This window comes from Lineus longissimus, chromosome 10, assembly GCF_910592395.1.
Source record: "Lineus longissimus chromosome 10, tnLinLong1.2, whole genome shotgun sequence".
Taxonomy (NCBI): domain Eukaryota; kingdom Metazoa; phylum Nemertea; class Pilidiophora; order Heteronemertea; family Lineidae; genus Lineus; species Lineus longissimus.
The window spans coordinates 18,977,388-18,993,178 of NC_088317.1; the positions used below are offsets into that span (position 1 = coordinate 18,977,388).

The window sequence follows — 15,791 nt, forward strand, 5'->3', positions numbered from 1 at the left end:
AAAATATAGCGGTGTTGCACAACGCCAGATTCTTACGGTACGCCTAACAATGCTCTTTCACGGTGTAAACTAAAGCCGTTCAACAATGACCACAGTTGTTCTGCAAAAGGATTGGCGAGTCCATTGACTTTGTTATTTGTTAATTAGGGGTAGCAAATGCACATACCAATATGGGCCAAGAAATAATCTTACTGAGGATGACCATTTCCTTGGCCTCTATGAATTGACCACCCTCAACACGACGCTGGTCTGTGGACTTTCACAGATATAACAATTGTACGGTTGTCTCAGTGAATTGAACAAAAATAAATGTCTGATGTTGACCTTGACCTTCCAGGTTCCTACCACCTCCTGAGCATGTTATTCAAGGACTACATCATCCACTTGGTCGACCAGAGGTTGCGCGACGAGGAGGACAGACAACTCCAGCAGCTCGTTTACTCAGGTAACTTTCCAGGATTTTGAGCGGATAGTTCTTCAGCGCCTTGATGCTGAACTTGAACCGTTTTTGAAGGCAAACAACGTGTTTAGAGAGCACTTTTCACAATTAGTAAATCTTTTTGTTTTCAGAACCTCAAGAATACAAGCATTTTGCAACAAAAACGACCAACATCAGCGCTAGTCACGGTCAAAGACAGAACTACCAACAGCTCACTACGACCACACAAAGCAATGACGTCACACACAACTGCATGGATGTCACATACAACAGATCTGGTGATGAATTCAACGATGTGATACAATCAACCTCGCTCCCTAGTATTTACGAGATGTTCTCTATGCCCCAGGTTTGCACGGACAGTGCCATGCAAGCGTTACATCAGCATAAACCACATGACGTAGAGAAGCACACGGGGCGCTACTATCCGACCCAAGACTCGTTCGACCCGAACGCCACCTATAAATACTACTGTACTAGTGACGGCAGTTCTTTAACTATGCTTTGAGGTTGCCCCCCGACCTGCTAGCATTTCTTTTGCAATTTGACTGCAAAATAAATCGACTGTATCACGTCATTTCATTCGTTGACGGCGAGCTAAACATTTCTGAAAAGGAGTCGTGGGTGGGTTCAGTTATTTACAAAGTATCTCTCGAATCCGTCCAGTGAATATCAACCTGGCCGCCTTACTAATGTAGCTTCAGTGTATGATCAGTATGCACGTTTACCCCACCCTACTAGCTCCTTGCCCGTACGCGATCGCAAGTCGTCAGTCTATGAGTAGTAGGAGCGATATTTTCTTGGTGTCGCTGAAGCATGAACGCATGTACGGGTTTATCCTGTCAGTGGCAGTGTGCACTACTGCTGTCATTGAAATAATTATACGTCTATGTCTTGAAACGGGTTAAGTGAATATCATGATTAAGAACTGGTTTACAAGTAGAATCAGGACTTTTATACAAAGAGTAAAAATCATTGACCTTTTGTTCCTATTTCTTAAATGTGATTAGAAATATCCGTGGTTTACAAGAAGTGATAAGTTATATCAGGCTGCTGCCGTAGATTATATCATGATGTACAGAAACAAGCTCAAGTTTATGAGCTGCATTTATTCCATATATAATGTTTACTATTTACATGTTCCTTCTACCTGTGTCTTTACCACCGTCTTCATCGTGTACATAATCTCTTATTTATTGATTGATAAATGTTTGGATTGTCCTGTGATATATGTGTTATCTTATCTTCCTTGATCTTTATGGAACCATTACTTAATCCGTCACCATACAGATAGGGTGGGGCACATTTTCCAATTGAGTAATTTAAAACTGCTACACCGGATGGGGTAAATCGCAACGGAGAAAGAAATGGCGATTTTGTATGAAAAACCCAATTCAAAGGTACAGCCGACTTGTAGATGCTTAAAAACCTATCTCGTGAGCTGCCTTATTGTTGTCTGCCAGATATCATGTTACCCGGGTTTATAGGCGTATCTATTCTTGCTATCAAGCCACCGGACAAGCTGTGTTGTAAGACAGGGTTACTGACATTAAAATGGAGCATCCTAAAACTGGAATTTGAGAAATAACCGGTTCCGAAAGGCAGGTGCAGGAAATACAAAGTACATGTAATAAACCGATACAATGGAACCGATAATGTTACTTAAGTCGGCAAAAGTGTTACCATGGGTGACCGGGTCTTAATACATGGTACAGATATGAAGGAATGACGAATCATTTGTTAAAAAGCTCTTTCTAGGGCCAAAATATTGTAAAAATAAACTTTCTAACCAAACCCGACGTTTAACAGTAAAATGACAAGTTCTTCCAGGCATACTCTTTATAAAATCGAAAAGCCTTTTTTTAATCGCGCAATATCTTTTGAAGTTGATCTCAATTAACCCGTCAGGAATTAATGCCAGGGATCCTTGGATGATTTCGTTAGAACGAGACTGATTTCAGACAGCTTTTGATTGCTTTGCCTTTGGTGTTATGCAACGCGACAGGGGAGTATCCCTGGGTGGTCTCTCATGACGATGCGGTCCATAGCCAAGGCAATACGTTTTGGATCCTGGGAGTGGTAACTACGATTTGATTGCCAGCCCAGGAGCCGAGCCCACCAGCGGGTTTGAGGCAGCTCTGTGGGAGCCTCATCAAACTCAAAACCCTGAGGCCAGGGCAATATAATAGCTCCCAAATTGAAACCTAACTCTGGTGGTCTCCTATAGGACGTGTTACAGTAGCATTAGGTATACCCGCGAGGTTGGTATGGCCTCTGGCTCCACTCCACCGGGTTGTCTAACTACGTCCGTCCGGTGCTGTGGTGATTTCTCCAACCATGGTCTTATTCATGTGTGGAGATTCGATTAGACTACTGCCGATCAGGGAGGAGGGGTGACAAGATCTATCGATTCAATATCGGGAATCTTTGATTTGTATGATTCTATTTCCTATATGATGTACGTTTCTTAAAGAGCCAGACAAGTTGGTGGCCAATCCGCCGCCATTTTGTCATCTCAGCTCAGCAATACCATATCACGGCTTCTCGTCTAGTCTACCGAAAATTCTCAGATTCTTGTGTACCAAACACAGCTTCTTGCGTACCGAATACCCTCAGATTCTTGTATACCAAACACAGCTTCTTGTCTACCGAACACCCTCAGATTCTTGTATACCAAACACAGCTTCTTGTCTACCGAACACCCTCAGATTCTTGTATACCAAACACAGCTTCTTGCGTACCGAATACCCTCAGATTCTTGTATACCAAACACAGCTTCTTGTCTACCGAACACCCTCAGATTCTTGTATACCAAACACAGCTTCTTGTCTACCGAACACCCTCAGATTCTTGTATACCAAACACAGCTTCTTGTCTACCGAACACCCTCAGGTTCTTGTATACCAAACACAGCTTCTTGTCTACCGAACATCCTCAGATTCTTGTATACCAAACACAGCTTCTTGTCTACCGAACACCCTCAGGTTCTTGTATACCAAACACAGCTTCTTGTCTACCGAACACCCTCAGATTCTTGTATACCAAACACAGCTTCTTGTCTACCGAACACCCTCAGATTCTCGTATACCAAACACAGCTTCTTGTCTACCAAACACCCTCAGATTCTTGTATACCAAACACAGCTTTTTGTCTACCGAACATCCTCAGATTCTTGTATACCAAACACAGCTTTTTGTCTACCGAACATCCTCAGATTCTTGTATACCAAACACAGCTTTTTGTCTACCGAACATCCTCAGATTCTTGTATACCAAACACAGCTTCTTGTCTACCGAACACCCTCAGATTCTTGTATACCAAACACAGCTTCTTGTCTACCGAACACCCTCAGATTCTTGTATACCAAACACAGCTTCTTGTCTACCGAACACCCTCAGATTCTTGTATACCAAACACAGCTTCTTGTCTACCGAACACCCTCAGTTCTTGTGTACCAAACACAGCTTCTTGTCTACCGAACACCCTCAGATTCTTGTATACCAAACACAGCTTCTTGTCTACCGAACACCCTCAGATTCTTGTATACCAAACACAGCTTCTTGTCTACCGAACACCCTCAGATTCTTGTATACCAAACACAGCTTTTTGTCTACCGAACACCCTCAGATTCTTGTATACCAAACACAGCTTCTTGTCTACCGAACACCCTCAGATTCTTGTATACCAAACACAGCTTCTTGTCTACCGAACACCCTCAGATTCTTGTATACCAAACACAGCTTCTTGTCTACCGAACACCCTCAGATTCTTGTATACCAAACACAGCTTCTTGTGTACAGAACTCAGTTTGTTGTACACCAAATCAGTATTCTAATTTTTTTTGAATGCAATCACCACATGTTACACAACATCGGACTCGTTTTCGTATAGAACCTAATGTTGTGTAATCAGTCTACCCCAAGAGGCAATGCTCATGATTTCAGGTTGCAATCTGAGGTAGCAATGTCCTAAGCTTCGTGCTCAGAATGTCCCCTCTCCCAAGGCGCTAAACAAATGGTCAAATGATTACGCTTGATTACACAGAAACGGTTGGGGCAAAGGCGAGAACATGGTTATGAAATGAGTTGAGTAGCATGATTAATATTCTACATGTCTTGCTTAGTAATGGCCAGCCATGGAGGATACAGTTGACTCTTGTATTTGCGTGGGTGCAACAGGCGGCCAGCATCCTCTACTCAGGTCGAAAAATCGATGCGATGAAGTAAAACAACAACAAGACGTTTTTGAAAATGTGAAAAAAGAAAATTATAAATGTATCTTTAATTTTCCGGCAGTTTTATGAATAACTCCCTACATTATATATTTTTGCTGCTGTAATGGTTAAAATACGTCAAGAACCGGTTTTGATCCACCATTGGCTGTCAAATGTTTGGGTAGTGGAAGCCAATTCCGTCGCTAACGCTTCGATAAGATTCCCATGACCATCTTGATCACCCCAAGACATTTACAAATGTGTTCTTCATGCAAAAAAGTTATTTCAGTCGCTCTATTTCAACATAAATTTTAGTGAATTAAAAGAAGAATGCCAAGTTATAAATGTGTTATAAGTGTTTTGTTCAGACTTGCTAATTACGCCCCGAGTATGTCAAACAGAATACACCGGCAAACACGATGAATAATAAAATCTATCCATTCTTCAAATAAACATTCGCGTGAACGCTTAAAGCAATCTTTATTTCTATTATAATGTTATTGAAAACGATGGAAACACGTTGATGTTTAAAAATGATTTTACCGAAAATACCTAAAACCTAACTTCTGCTATGCCAATATTGGCTGCGTTTGAATTTATTTCAATTGAGAATCTATGACTGTACGTCAATACCTTTGTCCACGTGCTTCAACACAGATCGCTCCTTGAGGCATGGTATTAGTTTATTCCTCCTTTAAGAAGATTTACAGACTTTTAAGGTGAAAAAGAATTTTAAAATTGGTGAAACCGGTAAACGGAACAAAAATGTAAATTTGAGCATTATGTGTGGAGGTCAAGGTATTTACTGTGATCAATGACAGTCCAGTGGACCCCTTTAACCAGCTAGTCGTCTCGAGGAGGACATTCCTACTATAATTTATATGTCAGAAGAGATATGGCTTAATCGGAGACGAGGCGACGACTGCAGAAGATATTTCCCTGCTGATGAAATATGATCTTAGACCTTTTCAGTGAAAACTGTTCCGTCTTCTTTCTCTTTCCATGATCCGGGCGATTCTATTTTCGAACCTTTGTTCAGTTGGAATCACATCAGAAACCAAGATTGTCATGGCCGTACATGGTCGAGAGATAGAAAAGAACGCGATGTTGACAACGACTGCATTCGCATTGCAGGTAAAGTATGAGGCTCCTGGCAATCCAAGGATCTTAGGTTCGAAGCCCCGTCTGTTGTCACATCTTCTCCAAAAGCGGAGTGGCATTATTCGCGTTAGATATTGGAATAAAGACCGGAAGAGGAAGCTATAAATAACAATACATGAAACAAAGAAACACATAATAATGCAAAATATGTTTTATTCATTTCTCCGTTACATCACCAATTGTATGATTTCATAATATTACGTCGATTCCGAACAGCTTTCAACGTCTTCTGGGCAAAACAGCCCTGAGGCAGAACGAAAGGATATAGGTTTTCAATAATATTGGACATGTTGAACGATATCATAACAGTGTTATAAGAAATTCAGGTTTGAAGTCGTACTTATTGTCTTTCTAATGTAGGCTAATAGTCTTGCTTACTAGTTATCGCATATTATCTTTATGATATTGACTAAATTATTTTACTATTAGGCTGACATTATTTTGGCCGTGTCGGCTTACAACCCCATCCTAAACACCATCTATCGTCACAGGGTGCGTCTAAAAACTCCCGAATAAAGTTTTTCATATGTTCTCGATAAACGTAGCCAAATTGGATCGCTGCATTAAAAATCAGTTTTTACTGAGGAAAAATGGTGCGGGGAAAATTGTCAGTGTCCATTTGGACAGGTGTTCGATAGAAAGATCCACTATTTAGTGCATCTAACCTGCGCATTTACGCGGATGCTCACATTTCTTGCGATACTCACCTACTTTCACAGTGGGGTTAGGGTTTTTCTCTTTTGGTTAATACGCAACGAATTGTAGTAAAGCTCATTGAAACGCTTTCGAGATCATAGGTCTATTTGGATCTTTATCAGTTCTGCTGTTGATGTAACTCTAGCCACCAGTCCGATATTCTCGCTTGCGCTCGAGTGCTTTCAATGGCAGGACTAATAGAGTTCCCACAGTTGAAACGTTTTCACTTTCACACCCAACGTTTTTCCGGTACAGGTAATCGAACAAACATTGGTTTGCACCCATGATCCCTGGATTTAACAGTGTCCATCGTACATGAACAATCGGGGTGTCTCAAGCATCTTATAAACGAGCTGTAGAAAAAAGGTAATAAGTGACCACACAAATCAGTCGGCAAAAAAATATATTTCTAATGTGTCGATGGGTTTGCTTCCGGGGTTGATAATAATGTGTAAACATCATTCAAGTTATAAATTTCCTTTTTTTTTTCTAAGAAGTCCTGGATAAGTAATGTACTGTAGTGATGAGGTGATTATAATTGAAGAAACAATACACATTCTCGAGGGAAATAAAAGGTTCTTGAAAGCGACACTCGGCACATCTAAACCAATTGCACCAGAATCCCACCAGGCCTTGCGTCATCAAAGAAAACCTTTTTTGATCAAGTTCTTTCCTCCCAGTGGTGTTTGTTGCCCCCTTCATTGCTGCCGTATCCATCACCAACCTGAAGGATTAAACTGAGGCTCTTCCTGCCTCTTCACACGCAGACGATTACCTCTCACGAGATCACGCGCAAATCTCGCGAGAACGTTATACGACATCCGATTGGATCGCTTTTTCCTCCAACCAGACGGATTGAACTCTGGTTTTCCACGTCTGTTAATCCCGCCCTGCGAGTTCAGCTTGTGCTGAAGTTGTTCCATTAACTCCTTGAAGGCTATGTTATGCATCCCATCATCGAAACTCGCACTGCGCTTGCGTCGCCATCCAGACGGGTTGAATTCCGGTGCAGCTCGCTTTGGCCAAATCACATCATCTTTATTATTTTCTGCGGGAGTGATATTGCTCATGTCACCAATTTGCTTAGAATTCCATTTTGAGAGCGCTAATAAGTCTTTTGGGTTTGATTTTGGTTTTGAATTTAGTGAATTTTGTAGGTCAATGTCAAGTTCGTCTGCCAAGAAAGGATGGGCTAAGATCCCGGATGTAAGGGTCCATAGATAACCCACCAGGAGGAACACTGTCTTTATCTTACACACCATACTATAACCACTTGTGGGAATCTGGAACGAAAACATAGACAACAGATGAGCGAGGATGAGAGAGAACGATAAAAATAGGTGGGAAAAGAATAATGGCCGACTCCTTTGAAAGACACCTGAAAGACAGTAATACAAAATATGTCATGGTATTTTTTATCTTGGTAATCTTATCATCTCGTCTTAGGAAATATGATACATCAAAGGAGACATCTATTTTCGAAACACCTGGTATAAATGAAAGATATTTATTGAAATAAATCACACTAGCGTGAAAGATGCAATCCACTTGTGGATGCGTGACTTAGTGGTTACACCAATAGCGACAAATACATTTACGTGATCGCTGAGTCAAAAATAATCTACTTTAAATAATTTTCAAGCATCTCGATTCGGTCCTTCTGTTTTTCCCCAACCTTTTAGGAGCATAATATATCTTAAGTTTTTATCGACAGCATCAAAACGGATAATATTGGTGTATTGCATTTGCCTCGGATGACTGGATGGGGATTTGTAATTGAAAAGTAGTTTTTCGGTTTTTTTCTTGTTCGGTTTAAAACTAGATAGCCAATTAAAGCAGAGGCATTGTAATTCACTTGGAACCACCCCGAAAGATCAATTTGGAACGAGCACATCAAGCTTGTTTTCAGATTAAGCTCGAATGTCCAAACGGATGGTGTCTTGTAAATCACCAACCACAATCCTCGTCAGATATGTAACATTAAAGCTGACATGCATACATAAAGCCCTAACAGCCTAGTTAGAAAACACTGAAAAAAAACTGAAAATGGTACAGATGGCACAAAGACGCCTTTCTGTCAAGCTTGTACGTGAAATGAAACATTGAAAAATATGTTCGTTTTCAACAATAGTTTCGTGGCGTAGAGGGTAAGACGGTAAGGATCAAGTGGTGACGGTTCCGAGTTCGATCCCGCCCTAGGAAAATGTTTCATTTTTTATCACGAGAACGTCTCTTTGACCTGTCACGTCAATGAACTTGTTGTTTGTGCAGTCAAGTGAGACCGGTCGCTGCTTGTCTTTGTGTTTTCTAACTTGGCCGTTAGGGGTTTTATGCATGTAACAACAGACCCTGTTGTGGTGGTACTGTTTTGGTACTGACCAATCACATTCCCGATAATATCGTGCGTCAGAGCTGACCACAACGTTGCTACATGGTGTTTTAGAACTGACTGACATGCCCGTCCATGCTATGTCTATATCTAGTAGAGAGGATTGATTCCATCGCTTCATCAAACGACTCAAAAACCACTCGGATCATTCGCAATAGGGTTTACAACTCCATTTTTACCATTCTTTCAAGAGGGTGCATCCCCATGTCCTGCTCAGTAATTCCTAACTAAGCAAATTATGTTTTTCATCAAGGGAACGATTGGTTTTGAGGTATGGCTATATGGCAGGTGGCTACATGTTATAGCAAAAAAGAAGATCGGTTTTCTAAGTAGAAAGTTCCATATGATGGCAAGACATGCTATTAGAGTAGATTTAACTGATAAATATTTGAGAGAAAAGGTGCAATTTGGCTTGTTATTGTATGTATCGTTTACCACGCCTCTGGCTCTCCAATATCAGGCCAGAAGTAATCGTAGCGCGCGGGAGTTTAGCGCGGTTTAAACACATGCCAGCCGTCAGTGTACCATTCCTGTGAAAACCACAAAAGAAATGAGACGAAGGTTATTTTCAGGACGCGTTTTGTTGTGCAAATTAAGGCTATTGTAGGAAGGTATTAGCAGTAAAAATTCAAATCTGAAGGATGAAAAGATTTCTAAGTTTAATTTTTTTTTTCAGCCCAAAATGAAGAAACATCATCAGCCCCCCAAAAATTTTGGGTTTGAAAATTTTTCAGAACTTTGGAGTTATGAATAAGTTCAACACTTTTGGTGGGACAATCTAATCATGCATTTTATCCCCGGATTTTCAACTTCACTAACGCGACCACCCCGGTAACGCGAGCATTCGACCTCGGTCCCATGAGTGGTCGTGTTACTGGGGTTTCACTGTAGTTTGAATGAGACAACGTTAGGTTAGTTAGTTGGAGCGATATCCATATCTAAAACAATGACGTTTCAGATGTGCACATGTGTCAAGAGGAAGAGGAACGATGAGTGTTGTCAAGGATCCCTCTTGATGCAGACATACAATAAATAAACCAGAATGATTAGCAGGATGTCACTAACACACCCCTGATGACACCACGGAAAGTACATTTATATCATTGTGACCGCAGTATCACCCTTAAGATAACCCAATCCATACTAAAATGATACATTAGTGCTGGTATTGTTATTATCATCCTAACTGTAGACCATCTCCACCTTGGGCGACGACGAAACGTTTCTGGATCTGAGTAGAACACGTTCCAAAAGGTTTCGGCTATTTATCCCACACCAGATACTGGTAATTACTTCGCAGTAATGAAGTTTTAATGGACTATATCAATTAGGTTAATGAAATGAGGTAGATCCCGCGGCTTTTGAACAATTGCATGGTTTCGCTACCTCTAGGGGTGAAAATCCATCATGCAAGATGCTCTGTTTCCTACCCGGCAAAAGGAAATGCCTTGATTTATGGAACTGGGGTGGGCAGGATCTCGACCGCCGCCTCGGTTTCGGTCTATATTTTAGCTCTACCCACGCTGTCTCGGTGATATAACGAATGTCACCAGTTCAGTATCAATTCCTTCAACTCAAGTTGCGGGTAGGGATATGCCACTATACGAGCCAGCGTCTTTACTTTGATAACAATAAAAGCCTAATTTACATGCGCTTTCTTCGATATCGTTAATTTCGTATACCCTTAGTTAAACATTGGCAATGCCTCAGCAAGCTATCAAGCTGACAAATAAGTGGTATTTGAGAGAAAACTAGAAACAATACGATGACATTAAGAACTAGGCCTACTCGTAAACAAGATAATTTGGACATGGGCATATTTTTGCAGAGGACAATGCACGTTTCATGTATACTGAGTGTGCTATCTTTAGGCAAGTTTTACCTTTACAAATTAGTGGTAAAAGGAGTGAACAAAACTCGGTATTTCCCTCGACTTGGTGCCAACAATGGTATTCTTGGTATCATATTTTAATTTAGCAGCTTGGAAAATAACTTTTCAATAGAAATTCACAGAGAAGTTGTAATAGTGCATTAACTTTTCGTTCCTCGAAATCTAGAAACTTATTATTTATTTATTCAGACTTTAGTCATTTTTACTTGATAAAATTTGAAAAAAATTAAAAGGGTATAATCATAGAGGAATAAGCGCTGGGAGACTGGGTGGTTCTCCATTAACTAACGTCATTATTGCCTTTGTGGAGATGGTTTTAGCTTTGCACCCTGCAGTTTGGACGTTTTATTGTTGTTCGACTATATTTTGTAATATTTCATGTTTGTTTACGACACTATCACCTGTGTGCAGTTCACTGTAGCCTAACACATGTCCGTTTGTTCACACAATCTTTCATCGCGTCGTCGACTATCATTTGAGAAAAATAACTCGCATAAAGAGTACACACTAACAAAAACATCCTTTTTGCACCGGTACATACACGCTACCTAATTTCCGAAATCAAATCTGCACAGCAATGCAAAAGACTTGGATGGTATTTTCATTGATATTCTTCTTGTTTGGACCCAACGCCAGTTTCCGAAGACAACTGGAGAGATAGCGGCGCGGGAGGAGGAAAGTGAGGCCTCAACAAAAACAACGGGAGATGGAGAAAAAGTTTGATGTTTTTGAGAATATGTTGTAAGTAAAGTGCCAATTTACCCCCCAACACGATCTTTATGACTCGGGTGAAAGCTTGATTCGAAAGACCTTTTCATGCTGATGATGGGGATAATCATATCTAGAGACGGAGTTAGGCGGATAGGTACTTTTATTTGGGGTGAATTCAGACTCCCGAATCGTGTTTTGCGAGAAACGTATCGCACGTGCTCGTCACGACAGTGAGTATATACAGCGTGTCCCGTAAACTATTCCGTAGACGGTCAATATAGGTTTTTTATGAAGCTGCAAACATTGCAATAACGGCCCCCACGGGGGCCAGAAGTCGGCCAGAAGATGCCTTGATTCTGGTGTAACTGTAATCATATTTGTTGATCTTAAGGTTGTGGTGAGTTGATGGCCTGTAGTGTTAGTTGTTGGCATTTGGAATTGGAATGAACTGATTACTTTTGATGACCTAACCACTATACTTCTTTCAGTGGTTATGGTGTCACTGTGCCTAAAATACGAATTACCAAGAATTACCAGGAAATTCGTGCTTACCACTACCAGGAGAGGAAATGATGACACAAAATAACATACCTGATACAAAAGGTTAGTTCATTTTGAGGGGTGTAAGGGCTGCATTCATTATTTTTATCTGATTGTACCCTGCCAACACTGTAATGGGAGGGCCTTGTTTCTATTGTGTTGCAAAAGTAAACTTTGAATTTTACCCACTGTGAGTGTGGCGATTAATTTCCCTGTCTTTTAGCCTACATCTATTGGCAACAAATCTCCAATTCTAAATAAATCACATTCATAATAAAGTGACATCCTTTTTGGTCTGCCAAACTGAACTCGTACTGTGAAATTGATGCAAAGGCAAGTGACAATACCATTAGACAGATTGCTGTCGCCCATCAATATTGTCCTTCCTGATTGAACAATGTTGAATGACATCCAGTCAATGCGCATAATATCGATGAGGGCATGGTATGCATGTTGTATTCGAAACTGCCTTAGATCGGTGAGTCTGGACTTACTAGAGTATGTGTTACCACAGTACAGTCCATAAACAAAAATATGCTTTTCTTGATCTCAAACCTTTGCCACTTGTTTTACAGTATCTCAAGAAGAAGATGCCTGGAAAATTGTGCCTAACTCTATAATCCACAGAACTAGGGACAGGCACAGATTCAAAGGGGTGCACTTGACGTGTCTGTTGACCCCCCCCCCATTTCATGAAAAATCTTTGAAATTGACCATGAAATTTTTGAACACACCAGGAGTTTGGATGAGAAATACAGTGCATGTCCCCTCTTTTTCCAGCCCCCGGATCCGCCTCTGAGATTGAGAGAGAACAGAATGAATATTGAACAGTCAAGAATAGCCAGGTCAGTGGTCTCTCTTCAACATCTTTTGAAAAGCCCTGAGTGAGGGTCTTACATTGTCTTATGCCATCATGGAAAAGGTGTCACCCCTGTAAAGGTCAGTTGAAAATGTTGAGCTGCTGTCCTGTCTGAAAACACCATTAGAGTTAGACCAGTACTGTAGTAAATTGATACAGCCCATGACAGCACGGATGAATCTTAGGCCAAGGACGTGTACTCAAAAAAACTGGATCACTGAGTGGACTGCTGGATTCACCAGGTTGAGACTCAAGATGCCTAAAGATAAATTAAAACAATTGCACCGAGCAGAGGCATTCAAACAAGTCAAAAACATTGACTAGGTCTATGTATCAACATTGTATGCACAGCCACATTATAGCTAGCACTGCATGGTGTACTGTAGTGTAGCCTACCAGTAGGCCTATCATGCATGTTGCAATACTCAGCCACATGCTGCTCTAGCTAGCATTGCATGGTGTACTGTAGTGTAGGCTTACCAGTAGGCCTACCATGCATGTTGCAATACTCAGCCACATGCTGCTCTAGCTAGCACTGCATGGTGTACTGTAGTGTAGGCTTACAAGTAGGCCTACCATGCATGTTGCAATACTCAGCCTCATGCTGCTCTAGCTAGCACTGCATGGTGTACTGTAGTGTAGGCTTACAAGTAGGCCTACCATGCATGTTACAATACTCAGTCACATGCTGCTCTAGCTAGCACTGCATGGTGTACTGTAGTGTAGGCTTACAAGTAGGCCTACCATGCATGTTGCAATACTCAGCCTCATGCTGCTCTAGCTAGCACTGCATGGTGTACTGTAGTGTAGCCTACCAGTAGGCCTACCATGCATGTTGCAATACTCAGCCACATGCTGCTCTAGCTAGCACTGCATGGTGTACTGTAGTGTAGGCTACCAGTAGGCCTACCATGCATGTTGCAATACTCAGCCACATGCTGCTCTAGCTAGCAGTGCATGGTGTACTGTAGTGTAGCCTACCAGTAGGCCTACCATGCATGTTACAATACTCAGTCACATGCTGCTCTAGCTAGCACTGCATGGTGTACTGTAGTGTAGGCCTACCAGTAGGCCTACCATGCATGTTGCAATACTCAGCCACATGCTGCTCTAGCTAGCACTGCATGGTGTGGTGTAGTGTAGGCCTACCAGTAGGCCTACCATGCATGTTGCAATACTCAGCCACATGCTGCTCTAGCTAGCACTGCATGGTGTAGTGTAGTGTAGGCCTACCAGTAGGCCTACCATGCATGTTGCAATACTCAGCCACATGCTGCTCTAGCTGGCACTGCATGGTGTACTGTAGTGTATCCTACCATGAGTAGGCCTACCATGCATGTTGCAATACTCCGCCTCGTGCTGTTATCATCAGTCATAACTGTCTAATTGACTTAGGAGGTTCTTCAGCTACAATCTGGTGAAGAGTCTGAGACTGAGGAATCCATGTTGGCAGTGGCAGTGTGTGCACATGAAGCACATGGTTGGAAACGTAAGGGAATTGGGCTATCCATCCAGGCGGTGGTGATCCATGAGTCAAAATCCAGTAAATCCAGCCGTCCAGTGATCCAGTTTTTTCGAATACCTGTCAAGGACCAAGTTGGATCCAACCTTGTCTAGTATAAACTATCCAGATAAAAACCCTTGCAATCATGTTATGTCACTGATGTCGATGGTGACTTTTTGGCTCACCGTAGGGGAGTCTATAGGTGCAATACTGCAGTGTCCGTCGTCTGCACATTTCTTAACCGATAGAACTATGAACTTGAAACTTTGTACACAGGACCCCCTAGGTCAGGTGATCTCTATCTGAAACGAAGTTTGGTCCGATCTGATTCTCGACTTTGCCACCAGGGGGCCAAATCTAACAAATTTAGAAGTGCAATATCTCGCTTATTACATGTATTAGTGACTTTTTTTCGATGATATTTTTGTGGTAGGTACTCCGAGCAAGGATACATCACATATCCTACGGGTTTTCGGTGATATTTTTGTGGTAGGTACTCCGAGCAAGGATACATCACACATCCTACGGGAATTCGATTTGACCTATACAAAACGCATGTTTCTTAACCAGCTTCCTAACCACCGAATATCTCTACGGTGAGCACAATGGCTCCTGGCCTTTTCTTTAAAACTTGCACAGCCCCTTATAGCCCATGCCTTATATCCTGACCAATCACCACCTTCATATAGAGATTGAATAATAACGTAACATTCTGATGACGCAAAACATGCAAATGACATTGATCTGTGGAAAGGATTACTTATGATCCCAAGTAAAAGCTTGGGCTGAATTTGATTGAAAGGTGTTGACGAGATAAAATCGATTTTCTGAGCATGATGGTTCAAGACGAGAGATTCCACTTCCAGTAGGGAGTTCCGAAATAACATAGTTTAGTAGCGATTAGTTCAATGAGATAAAGATAAAGATTTAGTTTTAGTTTAAGAACAGGATGCTTGTAATCTCATGAGACGATGTGATGATTAATTGGTGAAGTAAATTCACTGTAATTGTTTTTGGAATATGCAGCTCACATTAACCTACGTTGGGATGTTTTTCTAGTACAGCGTAAACACAGTTGCGATGTACAGGTCCATGGTCGAATGATAGGTCTACTACTGCTAACTCTAACTGTGCATCGTTGTAAACGAGAAGTTCCAAGTTGAACAATAGGCACCCGACCAAAATTGAGTTAACTAGTGTAACGACACTAGAGAATAGGCTGGTTGAATTTTAAGCTGGTGTATGCGAGGAAGTGCCATTTCGTATCCAAACAGAGATCCTATATAATATCATGTCATTACATTGTACAAAATGTCAGTATAATAACTGCTGTTACCTTTATGATATCAATGCGCCGACATGAGCCAAGGTCACGCACCTTACGCCTG

The 15,791-nt window shown here is 41.4% G+C and overlaps 1 long non-coding RNA gene and 1 pseudogene across 1 annotated transcript in view; one reads left to right on the forward strand and one right to left on the reverse strand.

Annotated features, from left to right (window-relative positions):
- Positions 1 to 692: 692 nt before the first annotated feature.
- Positions 693 to 4,284, forward strand: LOC135494393 (uncharacterized; annotated as a pseudogene).
- A 1,831-nt stretch (positions 4,285 to 6,115) lies between these two features.
- LOC135494823 (uncharacterized) overlaps positions 6,116 to 15,791 on the reverse strand; it is a 93,818-nt gene continuing 84,142 nt past the window's right edge. The window contains exon 2 of the long non-coding RNA XR_010448470.1: positions 6,116 to 7,792. This is a non-coding gene — a long non-coding RNA (uncharacterized LOC135494823). The remainder of the gene's footprint in view (positions 7,793 to 15,791) is intronic.